Source organism: Schistocerca americana, chromosome 6 (assembly GCF_021461395.2).
Source record: "Schistocerca americana isolate TAMUIC-IGC-003095 chromosome 6, iqSchAmer2.1, whole genome shotgun sequence".
NCBI classification, from domain to species: Eukaryota; Metazoa; Arthropoda; class Insecta; order Orthoptera; family Acrididae; genus Schistocerca; species Schistocerca americana.
Genome location: NC_060124.1, coordinates 304,225,534 through 304,245,033, shown reverse-complemented (window position 1 = coordinate 304,245,033; position 19,500 = coordinate 304,225,534).

The window sequence follows — 19,500 nt, the reverse complement described above, 5'->3', positions numbered from 1 at the left end:
ACCAGGTGATTGGGTGTCATAGTCTATACATGAGATTTCCACACTCCTAAACATCCCTTGGTCCACTGTGTCCAATGTGATAGTGAGGTGAAAACGTGAAGAGACACATACAGCACTAAAGCGTACAGGCCCACCTCGTCTGCTGACTGAAAGAGACCACTGACAGCTGAAGAGGGTCATAATGTGTGACAGGCAGACATCTATCCAGATCATTACACAGGAATTCCAAACTGCTTCAGGATCCACTGCAAGTACTATGGCGGTAGATGAGAAAACTTGGATTTCATCATCGAGTGGCTGCTCATAAGCCACACATCACGCTGATAAATGCCAAATGACACCTTGCTTGATGTAAGGAGCATAAACATTGGATGATTGAACAGTGGAAAAATGTTGTGTGGAGTGACAGATCACAGTAGACAACATGGCGATCCAAGGGCAGGGTATGGATATGGTGAATGCCTGGTGAACATAATCTGCCAGTGTGTGAAGTGCCAACAGCAAAATTCAGAGGCAGTGGTGTAATAGCGTGGTCATGTTTTTCATGGAGGGGGCTTGCACCCCCTTGTTGTTTTGTGTGCGACTATCACAGCACAGGCCTACAATGATCTTTTAAGCACCTTCTTGCTTCCTGCTGTTGAAGAGCAGTTCGGGTATGGCGATTGCATCTTTCAACATGATTGGGCACCTGTTCATAATGCACAGCCCATGGTGGGGTGGTTACATGACAATTACATCCCTGTAATGGACTGGCCTCCACAGAATCCTGAGCTGAATCCTATGGAACACCTTTGGGATATTTTGTAAAGCCAACTTCATGCCTCAGCACCGCACTCCATGAAGAATTGGCTGTCATTCCCCAAGAAACCTTCCAGCACCTGAGTGAACATATGCCTGTGAGAGTGGAAGCTGTCATCAAGGCTAAGGGTGAGCCAACACTGTACTGAATTCCAGCATTACCAATGGAGGGTGCCATGGACTTGTAAGTCATTTTCAGTCAGGTGTCTGGATACTTTTGATCACATAGAGTAGTTTTAATTTTAATTACCATAATTATGATTAGGATAGGTTCTGGTCAAACAAACAGAGTTGTCACTTCTATCCAGGCCAGCCTATAAGCTACTACATTGCCACTAAATCCTGCATGACCACAGACACACAGCAGGTTTACCTGTTACTTTCCCTAACCTCAGAATGGCTTCATTACATTCTGCAACAGTCTTTGATCTCATTTCAGAGAGTGGCAGAGATTTCTGGGGTCCTTGGCTGTCTGACTGAATGTACATACCACAATCCTTGTGGCACCTACACAAGTTGTCATACATTCTGATAGCAAATATTTCTGCCTGAAATGCCGTGGTCAGCTTCCCTTAAGAAATTGGTCTAGTCTAGGCTGTACCCTGTATATTGTGCCCCCAGCACTGTTTTCTGCCTTCAACCCAGCAGTAATGAGAGTGTGTCCTGAACAGATTGTGATTCATTCTTCCTACTTCCAATTGTTACCTTGAAAGTTTTGTTGAAGCAGTTTGAAGTTACTGTGTAGTTAGCCAGCATTTTACCAACCATTGCTATATTTACCACATTCATTATATTAGTGTGTGATTCTGGACACCCTAAAGCTTTCCAGTTATTTCCAGTTTTTAAACTATACACTACTGCTGCTGCTGTATTGCACACAAAAAGTGTAACGGTGACATTTCCACTGTTGTCTACATCCCAGCAGTGGATGTGCTGCTAATTTGGTCTGTTATGGCTAAGCAGGCAGTCATGACTTCCCAAGCTCCTTAGCACCCATCTTTTATTCTACTTGATTCCACCATACTGTAGCTCTATAAATTGTCATAGGTCTTATTGCTGAGGTGTATACTCAGTAAATAGTTCTGGGGCTAAGACCCCATGTCTTATCACTTGCCCTTGTAGTATAAAAGCATATTTTTCTTTGGAACATATGTTATTTATCTGATGGCTTCATGGCAGTATTGCATCCAAGGTCACCTCTAGATACTCCACTACCCACTCTAGTGGTAGAATTTTGTCAGAGACTGTAACATTCCATTATGTATACTGGATATGCTTCCTCAAGAATGGCAATACAACAGTCTGCATAGGAGTCTGATTAAACTCTCTCCTGTTTGTTGCAGTACAGCTTGAAGCAGTACATGGGCAGATCCACATAATTTTATGTAAATTTAAAATTGCAGAACCCAGAGAAAACACAAAAATGTGCACTTATCTGTACATTGATTCAAATCTAAATTACCTATGTAAATTAATTTTGTGAAATGTAATTATTATTTCATAAATAATATTTCAAAGATATAGCAGCAGGCAGCCTGAGGCTGATCTCAATCCAAGGTAATAGGCTTTTTGTTTCAGAAAGTAACCGAAGAGCATTCCTGCTCAGATCTCTCTCTCTCTTGTCTGTTATCCTTTAAACTGACAGGACACATTATAGCTGCATTCCTTGAATATCATTAATAAACCTTTCTTTTGTGCAAACAATTGTGTTATAAGTCTCATGTATTAGCCTTAGAACCATTTGCAATTTATTTAGTTAAGTCTCGTAAGTTCTCATTTTAACAGTTTGCTTAGTGCATATATGATACATGAAATGTTTTAATGGTTCATTGTTATAGCCAACAACGAACATGAGCTTAATAGGTGACACACAGTGACTGAATACAAGTAGTGTTCTGCCATTTATTCATTTGTGGATTCTACAGAACCCCTCAGATTAATTGCTGATCGTCACAAAGCATTTTGAAAACTTGAATGTAAGTGCGGAATGAACCTTAAATGATCTGGCCACAGTCTCCAAGCTATGATTCCATTTCACCCATACATAGCAGATACCTGCCTGACAGAATTGATGGTGCTATCAAAAGATGTAATCTTCTCTAAATCTTACAGCATTTTTCTAGAAGTCAGTCTGGCCTCTAACAAAATGCATACGCAATCAACAATTTCCATCTGATCCAGTTACTTCTAACAGTTTTCTTTCCAGAGGTTAATTTCAATTTCTACCTAAAATCAAATTTTAGTAACCTTGTGTGTGAGCAGACACGTCATTTTGGCACACAATGTAGCACGTGGAAAAATCATTATACATGAATTACATATGTTTGTTCTCTTTTTCACATATCCAGCCTGTAGAAGGACATACCAATCCACAAGTTAGAAGATACTGTGTATGGATGGAAATTGAATGTTTGCTGGAACAATCAGAAAATCATTCCAGTGCACACATGCCATGCCATAACACAGGTAAGGGACTCTGTCATTGCTAGCCCATGTTTGCATTTTGGCAACTTCTTTCATAATTCACATATTTAATGTGTGGTTCATTAAATATAAGATTTGTAAAGAATTATTTTCATTATCACTCATGTACAATATTTTCTTATAAGGTATTGCTGTATCAGAAGTTGCCAAAATGGCTGCTCTTGAACAGCATGTTGACAAAATGGACAGTTAGTCATTCTTATGTTTCTGTAATTAGGCATCCCTCTTCTCTTTCATAGCTGTAAATTATTTGCCTGTAGTGTTTCCATATTTTTGTTGTTTCTATATGTGTGTAATTACTTGGATTTGTGCAAATAATTTTAACTTGTGTGGTTTATTGTGAGATTATGACAAAAATCAGAAAGCCTGAAGGCTTGGATGCAAATCAAGAAAAAACAAAATCAGACTCCAGTCAGTGGTGGCAATGCAGTCAAACCAACTGAACAGAAGGCAGATTTTGATACAGAAATGGAAAAATCTGGAGTAGAAAATGTAAGTGCTTGGTTTAAGTGAGTGGATATACAATCACAAATTTGTGAATCGCTCATGCCGGCAGTTATAATATTACTGAAATTTAAAGAAAGTAGTATTATGAAACTTTTTAATCACTTCTGCTGGTGGCAAAGCTCCTGAAATGGTAGAATGGTGTACAGAAAATTTTTACTTGTTAATAATGAAATTGCATTACACCTTCCAGCATCAGATTCCCATCAGACTGACGAAAACATGTACCAATGGCATTGTTCATTGTTTAGAGGCCAGTGACCTATCTCAAAATTATGCAGTTTGCATAATTACATTGCCAGGATAGTGACATAAAAGGTCAGTAAAAGAGATCTCAGGGACACTGAAGTAAAAGTTTGATTAAGCAAATGCCAATTGAACAATAGTAACATTCAACTGCGGCCACAAAACAATTCGTCAACAACTCTCCTTCTCTACAGCCTGAAAAAATTCTAAATGCAGCATAATAAATTGAGATGTGACATAATGGAAAAATGAAACTAGCTTTCTGATTCAGACATGGCTGTTATAATTAAATTAACATAACTATTTAACCAAAAGTTACAGATAATGAGAGCGACACTTACTTCTTTACTTCTTATGAAACAGCCATTTAAAAAAAAAAAAAAAAAAAAAAAAAAAAAAAAACCACATGAGAGAAAGAGAGATAAATCATGACATTTCCTCCTTACCTCACTAATTTATTGGTTTGGGGCATATTCCATTAATAATTCAGAAAGCAACGTTTCATCACCTACTTGAACACTTCTTTCTTATTTTGTCTCTAGAAATACAGAACAAGGGTTTAACTGTGGTAAGATTAGTAGACATTCTGTTATAGAGGAGTAAAATCATATTCCGGTAGAATTGTTAACAAGATACACTGTCCGCTTTGCATGTCTTTTAGAGAGTACCTACACTTTACACTTCACTGTCTTTGTGTCCCTGTTTTTTAAAGTTTGTTTAAATACATTTGTCTTTATAGAAAATGTTCATAAACTTTTAGTAAGTGTGCATAAATATAAATTTACAGACATAAGTTCTTCCTGAGTTTGTTATCTTGTTTTTACCTTTTCTCCTTTTTACTAATTTTTTTCTATAAGAATCTTGACGGGCTTGTCTGTAACTATGGAACATGCGTGGTGTGTCTGATTGATACGTCACAACACTTTCTCAATATGGCACATTCTTTTGAGAAGGATGTAGGACTGTCAGCTCAAGCAGTGATCTCTGGTGGCTGTTTGAGGAAACTCACTGCCCATCATAGCTGGAATGCATGCGAACGACTCTGGTGGCTGTCCAAGCCCCCAATTCTGCTTGCTTCACACATGGTAACCAACTGCGGCTGTTGATACATGAAAATCAAAGCAAAGCAGTATCAGTTCTACAAAAATTAGTTGAATATTGCAGAACTGCCATAAGGAAAAAAGTGATGAATACAACAGAGTTTGCTTTCACTATTGTCTTCCTTCTGTATTATTCTGGTGATCCAGGTCTATCTTTAGGGAACTTTATTTTTCACTAGTTTGTAGTTGGCACCAGTCCACAGATCATGGGGTATTTACAAACTAAGTGAGTTTAGTTCTTCTCTGGTAAGTTCATCAATAGACAGTACTCATTTATGCTTTTTAGTGTTCACCACATGTGTATCAACAACGTCTTTGCAGTCACTGCTTAGAATTGTTAGATAAAAAATTTTCACTCCAAAGTTTGTTTGTGGCATCAATTAATTACATTTTCACACAGTGCTTGTTTATTGATGAGGCAGTTTTTTACTTGTCTATTACCTCACCAGTGTAGTAATATCTTTTATAAGTTCACTGAGTCACTTTTGCATGTGGATACATGTGTCAGCGAGCATGTAGACATTGTTGACAAGTCTTGTGCACTAGAATTCTCACTGCCACTTCATAGTGGTGAATTTGACATATAGCTGCCCACTTCACGGAACACTTACTTACTTTATGCCTTTTGGATTCACAATGTCACTTGCTCAAGTGTCCACTAGTTCATGTCGCAGTCTTCACTTTTAAGAACACTCACAAATAAATGAGTCCTTTTTTGTTGCCCACACAAGCCTGTTGGTTTCCTGGATCAAATTTATTTCTTGTACAAATTAACTAACATAGTTTTTACATTTCTCTTTCTTACAAGTGGCGTACTTTACAAGCATACAGTGTCAGTAGCGTGGTTGTTGCAATGCATTGCTCATGGTTCGATGTTCATAAAATTCTTTACTGCCCTCTTTTCATGTTTCACAGACCAAATACAGTTACCTAGGTTATTGTCATGTTACCATGTACCCTTAAAATAATCCTATTCTACATACAGACCACAAAGAGCAGAGCACAAACAAAATCCAAACAACACAGACCATGATCTTGAAATAAACACATGCCTCTAAAATCACATGTGGCAAAAATCTAAACTCCTGCTCTCCATAAACGTGCATAGCTCATAGTCTCACATCATTTAACATAAAATGGATCAGGCTGATTAAATTATGTGAGATACCCTTACATAACAAATCTCTATTTCAAATTATACTTCATATAAACTCATATTAAATAGATAAGTAAGAGATTAGCAAACATATAAATATTTACATACCAAATTAAATATCAGTCCAGTAGCACCTTGCAGTGGCTTCTGATTGGCTTATGAAGTAGAAATGCTATATTTCATTCTGCTTACATACTAATATTTACAGTTTGAGTATGGTTGTTGCATAGCCTGTACATCTTCCTTTCAATAAATGACAAGTTCAATTTAGTGTCAATCATATGGCACAAGTGTGACCAGAGAATGCACTCAGTTTACATACAATTCATTACCAGGTTTGACTAATTGTTCTTTAATTGGCAGTGTGCAGTGTATACGTGTATCACACATTTAGGCCACAGGAAAAAAAATTTGAAAAAAAAGTTTATTGTAAGGTAACGATTTACAATAAATATTACTGTCCCTTCCTCTATATATATACCTAGTTGCAAGTAGCAGTTCATCTGTTTATGTTTGTACTAGGCTACAAATTCTCCCAGATCGTTCCCCTATGCTCTGTCAAGAACCATAGGACTTCATTTCCATTTCCAAAAATTATAAAAGCATAACTTTAGTTCTCATTTGGCTTTTGTTCATTGCTTTCCCTTGTCCTACACTTCAGATGATAAACACAGAAATAGCTTCCAGAATAAACTTGTCAAGCCTCTAGAGTTCATATAACCAACGCTGAAAATAATCTTTTGCTGTGTAACTGTCCTTTAAATTGTTAAAACCTTAGCCAGTGCCACAATTTTGAAATGAGAGTTCATAAGAATGTTACATAATAAATCTTTGGTGTGAAATGCCATTGTGACAGAGGCAAATATCAGTTGTGGAAACTAAGCCACTGAATATAATAAGTAACGTTATTATGGAGTACACAAGACTGACTACACGAAATAAGAGGGCACGTACATTCACAAATGAGTAGTTCAAAATAAGACTTAATACTGTAAAGGGAATGGGTCATAAGAATAGTTACATTGGTACACACTCAGTTCTATGCAAACATATGATTGGGATAGAGGCACATACATTTTAAGTTTTCATTCCCTATGGTCCGAGTAAAAAGAATTGTGGTAAATTACATTTATTCATGTAAGGAAGAAATAATCAGACTTTGTAATTAAATGATAAGAAAGAGTGCAGGTTCTGAATATCGCAGCAAATATGACATAAATACTGAAATTGACAATGGCGGCAACAAAGGGAAAGAGATGAACACATTCATATACCTCTACCGTTGAGCAGCGCATATGTGAAGATCATTTCTCCATCTCAATTCTCCATACAAAATTAAAATAATAATAACCTTCCAGAGTTACAGGAGCTGAGATCCATGGTATTGTAAATTAGAAAGTTGTATTGTTTCAGAAGCTGCTTTCATTGTTTACCACAATTTCACTAGAAATTACACAGCACTTCTCTTGTGTGTCTTCTCACCAGGGCATGAGGACAATGAAAGATAATTATTATTAAAACTAATAAATGAAGAACATAAATCTTCTTTTGTCGATCAGTATTAAATACTTTTCAGATGAATCTTTGGTATGAGAGTAAATAATTATCTATACATTTATCAATAAGGAAAAATTATGAAGTTTCCTTACATCACCATCTTGGGCAAATTGTCTGAAGAAATGTCAAATTCCGAGCAATGAGCCCAACCACTTTACACACTGGTAGTTCTTTCACTCCTTTACACATATACTTGAATAGCACTGTTTGTGTCTTTTAAGGGATTTCTGGAGCCAGCCCTGGCACTTAGCTAAACACTTGTTGTAACATTCGTTTCTCTCGTATGCTGTACATTTATGGTTTTTTTAGCAAGGAAAATAAAACATATACACTGTTTTTGTTGTTGTTGTGGTCTTCAGACCTGAGACTGGTTTGATGCAGCTCTCCATGCTACCCTATCCTGTGGATATCCCAGTACTTACTACCACCTACATCCTTCTGGATCTGCTTAGTGTTTTCACCTCTTGGCCTCACTCTACAATTTTTACCCTCCATGCTGCCCTCCAATGCTAAATTTGTGATCCCTTGATGCCTCAGAACATGTCCTACCAACTGGTCGCTTCTTCATGTCAAGTTGTGCCACAAACTCCTCTTCTCCCCAATTCTGTTCAATACCTCCTCATTAGTTATGTGATCTACCCATCTAATCTCCAGCATTCTTCTGTAGCACCACATTTCAAAAGCTTATATTCTCTTCTTGCCCAAACTATTTATCATCCATGTTTCGCTTCCATACATGGCAACACTCCATACAAATACTTTCAGAAACGACTTCCTGACACTTAAATCTATACTCGCTGTTAAAAAATTTCTATTCTTCAGAAACGCTTTCCTTGCCATTGCCAGTCTACATTTTGTATCTTCTCTACTTTGGCCATAATCAGTTATTTTGCTCCGCAAATAGCAAAACTCATTTACTACTTTAAGTGTCTCATTTCCTAATCTAATTCCCCTACGTCACCCGACTTAATTCGACTAAATTCCATTATCCTCATTTTGCTTTTGTTGATGTTCATCTTATATCCTCCTTTCAAGACACTGTCTATTCTGTTCAACTGCTCTTCCAAGTCCTTTGCTGTCTCTGACAGAATTACAATGTCATCGGCGAACCTCAAAGTTTTTATCTCCTCCCCATGGATTTTAATACCTACTCTGAATTTTTCTTTTGTTTCCTTTACTGCTTGCTCAATATACAGATTGAATAACATTGGGGAGAGTCTACAACCTGTCTCACAGCCTCCCCAACCACTGCTTTCCTATCATGTCCCTCGACTATTATAACTGCCATCTGGTTTCTGTACAAATTGTAAATAGCCTTTCACTCCCTGTATTTTACCCCTGCTAACTTCAGAATTCGAAAGAAAGTATTCCAGTCAACGTTGTCAAAAGCTTTCTCTAAGTCAACAAATGCTAGAAACTTTGGTTTGCTTTTCCTTAATCTTTCTTCTAAGATAAGTCGTAGGGTCAGTATTGCCTCTCGTGTTCCAGTATTTCTACAAAATCCAAACTCATCTTCTCCGAGGTTGGCTTCTAACAGTTTTTCCATTCATCTGTAAAGAATTCATGTTGGTATTTTGCAGCTGTGACTTATTAAACTGATAGTTCAGTAATATTCACATCTGTCAACACCTGCTTTCTTTGGGATTGGAATTATTATATTCTTCTTGAAGTCTGAGGGTATTTCGCCTGTCTCAGACATCTTGCTCACCAGATGGTAGAGTTTTGTCAGGACTGGCTCTCCCAAGGCTGTCAGTAGTTCTAATGGAATGTTGTCTACTCCCGGGGCCTTGTTTCGACTCAGGTCTTTCAGTGCTCTGTCAAACTCTTCACCCAGTATTGTATCTCCCACTTCATCTTCATCTACATTCTCTCCCATTTCCATAATATTGTCCTCAAGAACATCACCCCTGTATAGACCCTCTATATACTCCTTTCACCTTTCTGCTTTCCCTTCTTTGCTTAGAATTGGGTTTCCATCTGAGTTCTTGATATTCATGCAAGTGGTTCTCTTTTCTCCAAAGGTCTCTTTAATTTTCCTGTAGGCAGTATCTGCCTTACCCCTAGTGATATAAGCCTCTACATCCTTACATGTGTCCTCTAGCCATCCCTGCTTAGCCATTTTGCACTTCCAGTCGATCTCATTTTTGAGACATTTGTATTCCTTTTTGCCTGCTTCATTTACTGCATTTTTATATTTTCTCCTTTCATCAATTAAATTCAATATTTCTTCTGTTACCCAAGGATTTTTACTAGCCCTCGTCTTTTTACCTAATTGATTCTCTGCTGCCTTCACTACTTCATCCCTCAGAGCCATTCTTCTTCTACTGTATTTCTTTCCCTCATTCCTGTCAATTGTTCCCTTATGCTCTCCCTAAAACTCTGTACGACCTCTGGTTCTTTCAGTTTATCCAGGCCCCATCTCCTTAAACTCCCTCCTTTTTGATGTTTTTTCAGTTTTAATCTACAGTTCATAACCAATAGATTGTGGTCAGAGTCCACATCAACCCCTGGAAATGTCTTACAATTTAAAACCTGGTTCCTAAATCTCTGTATTACCATTATATAATCTATCTGATACCTTCTAGTATCTCCAAGATTCTTCCATGTATACAACCCTCTTTTATGATTCTACACTAGGGTACCAAAATATACATTAACTTATATACTGTACACAAAAATTACTGATTTGTCCTTTACATCAAATAGATGAATATTACATTACATTTTATACAAGTCCATAGTTCAGTTCATTATGACTGGTTTGTATCATCATTGCTCCTGCGTGCAAATAACATTTTCAGTAGAATGTTGATAGGAACATAACATTTCACAAGTCACTTTATATGATTCTACAATTATATTTTTCCTGAAAATAAAAAAAAAATTTCACAAGACTGTCATATGTTTTGGTATGCCGATCCAAGATTTCGAGTTCGTGAGGGTATCTGAAGTGGTAAATGTGATAAATTCTTGCTTATAGTTGTTTATGCTCTCCACTGTCTCCCTCTTTTATACCAGGATCTATTTGATAAGGTCCCAACATATTTCCTTTCTGGGTTTTATAGTTGTCTCATCATGAGAAAGATAAACATGTAACAAATTAAATTCAGAGATATTAGTACTTAGTCTAACTTAACACTATACATATACATAAACATAGCTGCTTTTCTGCCTTAAGTTCAATGAACATGGGTGTCATTTTTATTTCGTGATGTGAGACATAGATCATGAGCTGTAGTGGTAAGACTTTATTTAGTGGATCAGGAAATTATGTCTCTACATCTCTTTACACTATGTTGAGTGTCCATTTGAAGGTAAATTTTGATTTCCATTCAAATTGTTTCCTGCATTACACCATCAGTCAATAATGCATCAGTTACAAGTAACCACACATGCAACAATTAGTCTGGCAGCACGCTACACACTGCTTGGAGTCCAGTAGCCATGCACCCACCACTGGGTAGCGATGCCATGCGTACCGGTCAATACATCTTTATGAAGTGTTTTCTGCAGCGTTCGCAGCATTTGCGAAACTAATACACCTGCTTCAACTTGTTGTACATCTTGGCTGTGAGAAGGGACCACAGGGCACTTCCTACATTCACTGCATGGAGATAAGTACTACAATTTATTATTTATCTTGCCAACGGCACACTGTCTTATGGCACAAACACCCGTACTGTAGCAGGCTTCCTCAATCCACCAAGTCTCATTTATTTTGAAGTAGAAGGCTCATGGTATAAAACTTGTTCTCACTTGCCTCTATGCGTATAACTGACATGGCACTGAATAAACCACTCTCACTGAATAACTCACTGTCACTGGGTGACTACACACTATTCCATTCATTTTTACTATTCAAAAAATTGTAGCTCATGAGACCACTGGCCACGTTTTAGTAGTTTATGCCTATGTTCATTATTTGCTCCCACATCATCTTTCAAAACTTTATCTGTGTACATACTGATCAAAATATTTCATTACTCAAGTTGGTAGCTGAATTGCCTCTAGTAATACAATTCGCAATCGCGATACTATCTTGCATCTCGCAGGGCATAAGAGAACAATATTATGAGAAGGAAGTTGCTACTCACCATATAGCAGGGATACTGAGTTGCAGAGAGGCACAACAAAAAGATGTTCACACTAAAGCTTTTGGCCAATGGTCTTTGTCAACAATAGACACACATACGCACACATACTCATGCAAACACAACTTATACACACGAATGCAGTCTCAAGTGACTGAAACCACACTGCGAGCAGCAGCACTTGTGCATGATGGGAGTGGCGACTGGATGGGGAAGAGGAGGAAGCTGTGGGGTGGGGAGGGGGAGGGATAGTATGGTGGGGATGGCAGACATTGAAGTGTGGCAGGTTGATGGGTGGGCAGGTGTGAGGTGGGAATGGGGGGGAGGGGATTCAAGTAGCAGTAAAGGAGAGAAATAGAGAGAAATAAATAATAAAATAAAGTAAATAAAAAAGACTGGATGTGGTGGTGGACTGACAGCTGTGTAGAGCTGGAATGGGAGCAGGGAAGGGGCTGGATGGGTGAGGACAGCAACTACCGGAGGTTGAGGCCTGGAGGGTAATGGGAATGTGGGATGTATTGCAGGGAAAGTTCCCATCTGCGCAATTCAGAAAATCTGGATGAGCTGTGCATGGATCGTGTTCATGCCATTTATTGTTTGTCATCTTCTATTATGGTACTGCCGCCTCGTTTTCTTATTCCATTTACTGGCATCACTAACTTCCTGCCTTACTTGTCCGTGAGTGGCAGCAGCAGCATGTATCGATAAGGGCACTGTCATACCATCTCTGGAGTGACTGATAGTATTTCTGGGTCATCGTGTGTCTGAGAGTCAGTTGGAGATGGACCAGCTGTGCAGTCAGGACACAGCAGCAGTGCAGTCAGCAGTGCTGGTGAGATGCAGACAGCCAGTGCTCGCCGACTGCTGGCAACACACATGAACTGTCCAACAGAGGGAGATTGGAGCGGGACAACCGTTGGTTGGTCATTCGCTTGGTCATCTGATGGGCCAACATGTATTTGGTCGTTTCACTGTTTCCAGGCCTGGGCAGTTAGGCGGTTGGCGTGCAGCAGCAAGGAAGTCTCTGTCGTGTGTACTCTGGCCAGGGCTGCATTAGTGTTACAATTTCAGGCCAATCCTTGGAAACTTCTGAGCACTGTTCCTTGTGTGTTACATATGAATTTCCCTGTTTGGGTTTTAGTTATTCAGTTGATGTGTGGCCTGCAGCTGAGTGTCAATATCTCTTAAATTAATGTTCTTGTTTTGTCCTTAAGGCATGAGATTGTTATTCTTTTATATGGGGCCTTCGGCCGAATTTTACATGAGATGTTTTAAGATAAGACCTTCTGCCTTTTAAATTGAAACTCTTTTTCTAGGCCTTAAGCTGTTAAACATATTTTGTTGATATGTGGCCTTCAGCTGAGTATTAATATCTCTTAAATTAATGTTCTTGCCTTGTCTTAAGGCATAAGATTGTTATGCTTTTGTATGGGGCCTTCAGCCGAATTTTGCATGAAATGTTTTAAGATAAGGCCTTCTGCCTTTTGATTGTAACTCTTCTTATTGATTAATATGCAGCCTCCAGCCAAGTTCCATTAAAATTAAATTGCTAAGGCCTTCAGCCTGTTTAGATTGAAGATTTAGAAAATATTTTTGGGTGAAACCTCCAGAGGAACCGTGTATTTCAGTTTCTTGCTTAGGCCTTGTGTCTTGGATTTTGAGTGTGGCCTTCAGCCAATCTAAAGTTAATCAAGGGAGGTTAATTAAAGTTTTGAGTGTTTTGCATCCTTGTTGTAATATTGTGTGTTGATAAATATAGTTTATATGTTGAGTGAAACTGACAGCAACTTATTTTGGTCACTTTCCACAACCTAATCTGCCCTGTCCTGCTAGCCTAGGCATTTCACTAGTGTTGGTGGGAAGGAGCCATATGGCACAAGCTGTGAAGCAGCCATTGAAATAAAGGATAGAATGTTTGGTAACGTGTTCAGCAACAGGGTGGTCCACTTGTTTGTTGGCCACAGTTTGTTGGTGGCCATTCATGTGGATAGACAGCTTGTTGGTTGTCATGCCTACATAGAATGCAGCATAGGGGTTGCACCTTAGCTTTTAGACCACATGACTGGTTTCAGAGGTAGCCCTGCCTTTGATGGGATAGGTGATGTTCATGACCAAACTGGAGTAGGTGGTGGTGGGAATATATACAGGAGAGGTCTTGCATCTAGGTCTATTACAGGGGTATGAAGCATGAGGTAAGGGACTGGGAGCAGGTTGTATCAAGATGGACGAGAATATTGTGCAGGTTCAGTGGACGGTGGAATACCACTGTGGGAGGAGTGGGAAGGATAGTGGGCAAGACATTTCTCATTTCAGGGCATGATGACAGGTAACCAAAACCTGACGGAGAATGTAATTCAGTTGCTCCAGTCCTGGGTGGTACTGAGTTAGGTGAGTTAGGAGAGTAACGCTCCTCTGTGGCTGGATGGTGGGGCTTTGGGAGGTGGTGGGAGACTGTAAAGATAAGTTTGTTTTTGTACAAGGTTTGGAGGATAATTATAGTCAGTAAAGGCTTCAGTGAGGCTCTCGGTATATTTCAAGAGGGACTACTCACCACTGCAGATGCGATGGCCATGGGTGGTTAGGCTGTATGGAAGGGACTTCTTGGTATGGGATGGGTGGCAGCTGTCAAAGTGGAGGTATTGCTGGTGGTTAGTAGGTTTGATGTGGATGGAGGTACTGATGTAACCATCTTCACGGTAGAGGTCAACATCTAGGAAGGTGGCTTGTTGTGTTGAGTAAGACCAGGTGAAGTAAATGGGGAAGTTATTGAGGTTCTGGAGGAATGTGTATAGGGTGTCCTCACTACTCACCTCAATCCAGATAGCAAAGATGTCGTCAGTGAATCTGAACCAGATGAGGGGTTTAGGATTCTGGGTGTTTAGGAAGGATTCCTCTAGGTGGACCATGAATAGGTTGGCATGTGGGTGCCCATAGCTGTAACCCAGATTTGTTTGCAGGTAATGCCTTCAGAGAAGATGTAATTGTGGGTGAAGATATAGTTGGTCACAGCAACTAGGAAGGAGGTTGTTAGTTTGGAATCTGTCAGGCGTTGGGATAGGTAGTGTTCAATAGTGGTAAGGCCATGGGCATTAGGAATGTTAGTGGCATCAATAGTGACGAGCAGGGCACCATGTGGTAAAGGGACAGGAACTGTGGAGGGTCGATGGAGGAATTGGTTGATGACTTTTACACAGGAGGATAGGTTCTGGATAATAGGTTGAAGATGTTGGTCTATGAGAGCAGAGATTCTGTCAGTGATGGCACAGTAACTGGCCACAATGGGGATCCTAGGTGGTTTGGTTTATGAACTTTAGGAAGCATATAGAAGGTAGGAGTGTGGGGAGTGGTAGGGATGAGTAGACAGCACTCAGAGAGAGGTTCTGGGATGGGCCTAAGGAGTTGAGTAGCGACTGGAGATTCTGCTGGATTACTGGAATGAGGTCACGGGGGCAAGGTTTGTAGGTGGAAGTATCTGACAGCTGGTGGAGCCCTTCTGCCAGGTAATCTTTTGGGTTCAGAACAACAGTGATGGAGATTTTGTCCATAGGTTGGAGTATAATGTCAGGATCAGTTTTTAGATGGTGGACTGCGGTTATTTCTGTATATGTAAGGTTAGTCTGCATGTTGAGGGATTTGGGGAATGATGGTGAGGAAAGGTTTGAGGTTAAGAAACTCTGGAAAGTTAACAGGGTGTGGTTTGTGGGCAGTGGAGGTGGATCACGGTAGGATGGAGGAGTGAACTGAGTTAGGCAAGGTTCGATATTGGTCGTCGGTTGAGTCTGACTGGTAGGGTTGGTGGCGAAAAAATTTTTCCACTGTGGGGACTGGGAGAAGGAGAGAAGGTCTTTAACAAGTCCTGTACGATTGAATTTGGGAGTGGTGCAACAGGTGAGGCCTTTGGAAAGGACTGAAATTTTTTTGGGGCTAAGGCTTCTGGAGGAAAAGTTCATGACTGTGTTGCGGATCTGTTTAGGTTCTGGATTCTGTGAGGGGGTGGGAGGGAGTTTGGGAGGGTGGGGTAAGTGTAGTAGGTCTGTGACACAGGGTTTGTGAGCTAGGGGACCTGGGGTGAGAAGGTTGGAGGTTGTTGTACAGGTGACGGGCAGTGGCACTCCAAGGTGGGAGCAGGAAGTGGGCAGGATGGAGAGCTTTCTGAGGTGATGTTGTGCATGTTGCTCAAGTTCCTGCAGAGCAAGAGTTTCAGTGTGTGTTACGGGTTCCAGGAATTTGGGATTGCATAACAGGAGAATCTTGCGAATGGAGAGAAGATACTGCAAGGAGGTTCAGGCTTGGCTGATATGGTTTTGCAGGACTATGATGGTGAGGGCTAAGAATTGGCCAAATTTTAACAGGTGGAGATCATTGTGAAAGGAGAGGTGGCAGCCAGAGATGGGTAATTTGATGGTAAGGCCATTATGGGGGATTCCATGAGCCAAGCAACAATGCGGGAGCCATATGTGGGACTAGGTTCTGGCTAGGGATAAGGAGACTTTACTGTATTGATGCAGATAGAAGGGGCAAGGATCCATGGTGGTGGAAAAATGCGAAAAATTACGTAAGTAATGTAGAATAACATATGGAAAACTTCACATAATACAACCAAATACTTGTGAAAATATGCGGAAAGGATGAAATGGACAGAAAAGAGGGAAACAAGATGAAATCTGAGGGAGTAGACGATAGTGAAACGAGAAAACTCGCTAAAATTGGCAAAAAGTCGCAAGGATCACAGTAAAGAATAACTGATAAAAAATACATATATTACTGTGGTTAGAAGGTCTGAGGGTGGATAAGCGTGAAGAAGAAGGAGGCAGATGTGACTGGATGGTGGAATTAGTGGGTGCGATCTTGGATAGAATGGAGAAACTGTTGGGGGTGGGGAGGTGTTCATAGATGAGATACAATATCCTGTGGCACTGGAAAGGTGTGGGAGTAAACACTCAAAAATACGTGAAATGGCGCAGGGAGAGTGATCAATTTGAAAGTACAGGATTAATCATATTGGAGGAAGTAATGTGGGACATAAGATGCTGCACCAACAATCAGTGTGGTTTTGTAGTCATCTGTTGTGCATGGCCGAGACAGTTGATACAGTGTGGATCATAATTAGAGCATGCAGTGCAGTTTGTAAGGCAACAAAAGAAACACAGGAAAGAAGAGAAAAAGGACAAACATTAAGTATAGTCACGCAAAATAAAATAGTAACAAAGGAGAATAGCACTAGGTTAGGATTGAAGAAAAGCCATCAGGCAAAAATTAAATCATTCCAGTAATCCAGCAGGATCTCCAGTCACTACTCAAATCCTTAGGCCCATCCCAAACCTCTCCCCAGAATCCATCTCTCTACTCACCCCTACCACTCCTCACACTCCGACCTTCCACATGCTTCCTAAAGTCCATAAACCTAACCACCCAGGATGGCCCATTGTGGCTGGTTACTGTGCCCCCATTGAGAGAATCTCTGCTCTCATAGACCAATGCCTTCAACCTATTACTTGGAACCTACCCTCCTATATAAAAGATACCAACCAATATCTCCACTGACTCTCCACAGTTCCTGTCCAAATGCTCATGGCCTTACCGTTATTGAACACTACCTTTCCCAACGCCCAATGGATTCCAAACCACCAACCTCCTTCCCAGTCACCATGACCAACTATATCCTCACCCACAATTACTTCTCCTTTGAAGGCATTACCTACAAACACAGTGCTCTGATTGACTTAGATGCATAAAATATAAATACTGTGCCCTAAATGTATTCCTTGTTTTTACCATAGGTTACTTATTTCACTCATGTACATAGGATGGATATGAAGTGTGATACTTAAACATGGTATTATTTCCTCAATTCTGTGTGTGCGCAGAGTCCATAGATTTCACCATTTTGAAGATATTCAAGTAAATAACATCAGTCCCATGGAATATGTACAATAATGTACGGACCAGTATATATTATTTTCCACTTAGCATTTTTCTTGGCTAACAGAGAAGATTTCACAAGGATCTTGAGTAATGCTTTTTCTCCAACCACAAATCTGGCAGCACCATGTAGCTGTTTGTCAAAGTGTTTCTTATGGTGTTGAGCTTGTTCTGTAACAGAGATCAATACCTGTCTCACCTTTTCATCAAAATCTACAGGTTGTCTTGGAACAGATGGGATGCTCCATCTTGATACCTTAGCAAATTACTATCATGGTAGCATGGATCACCCTCACGGCTACCCATGGCCAACAATGGGGAGCATAATGGGGCCATGTTTGGTTGAACACGTCATGCGAAGGGGTCTTGTGATGGTGTAGGAGGCTGGCTGAAGCACCATGCTACAAAACATAACCTTTCCCGACCAAATACAGCTGTGATTCAGAATGCTGAGGATTTTATGCTATTGCTAAATTGAGGCTGTAAATTACTGTAAGTGTTACCCCACTGAGCCCCTTATCATTTCTATTCCAATTTCGTTTTGGGTTACTGGAGTAGCCAGAGTAGCTTCTGCTACAATTTTTTCTTTTCCTTTTATACCCTAGGTTAAAATTTTGGTTATAGTTATTGCTGAAATTGCCTCCCAAACTTGGGCCTGACATACACGCTGCTACAGCGGAATCAACAAAAGCCAGTCGTGACTCAGCCACGCACGCTACATTCTCGACGCCATTCTGCGGCTGGTGCTGTGGAGGCTGCTTGCCATCACTGCTACAGAAATTATTTTGGTTAGTGTGGCTCTGTCCTGCATCTTCATTAATTAAGTCAATAGAGTCCAAGGTAGATAGAAAATACTCCAAATTTCTCTCAGGTACTTATACTAGCTTTTCCCAAATATTAAGCAGTAGTTTAGCTTTCAGAATGTGTAGGACATCAGTGTGTGTCACTGGCTTGTCCCTGAACCTCGTCTTATTTCAATATTTCTTATAATACTTTTGTGATGATCCAGCTTTTGGATTATATTGTTCAGGGTTGAATAGGGCTTTTCTTAATACCTATTGAATGCCATGTGACCAGAACTTTGAAAGAAATGCATTTTCAAACTTTTCTAATGTCTGACAAGTTTCTGATATTTCCATCACCCATAATGCTCCATTGCCTTGGATATAACCCATAACATATTGTATCTTTTGCTGTTCTGACCACATTTTAGGCAATACAGTTTTGAATGACTTTGTAAAATTACCAGATGCACAGACTTCTTTTCAGGGATAAACACTTGAAATTGCTGGTTTTTATAAGACTCTCTTCTAACAAAACTGATGATAAAGTGGGTTCAGCTATCCACTATTTCTTTCTTTCATCACAGTGTCGTCTGCCCCTGGTAGCTGAGCAGTCAGCATGAGAGAATGTTGTACCTAACTGCCCGGGTTCGATTCCCGGCTGGGTCGGAGATTTTCTCCACTCAGCAACTGGGTGTTGTGTTGTCCTTATCATAATTATTTCATCCCCATCGACACGTAAGTTGCCGAAGTGGTGTCATCTCGAAAGACTTGTACCAGATGAACGGTCTAACCGATGGGAGGCCCTAGCCACACGGCACTTCCATCACAGTGTCATTGAGTACCATACATTTCATAAT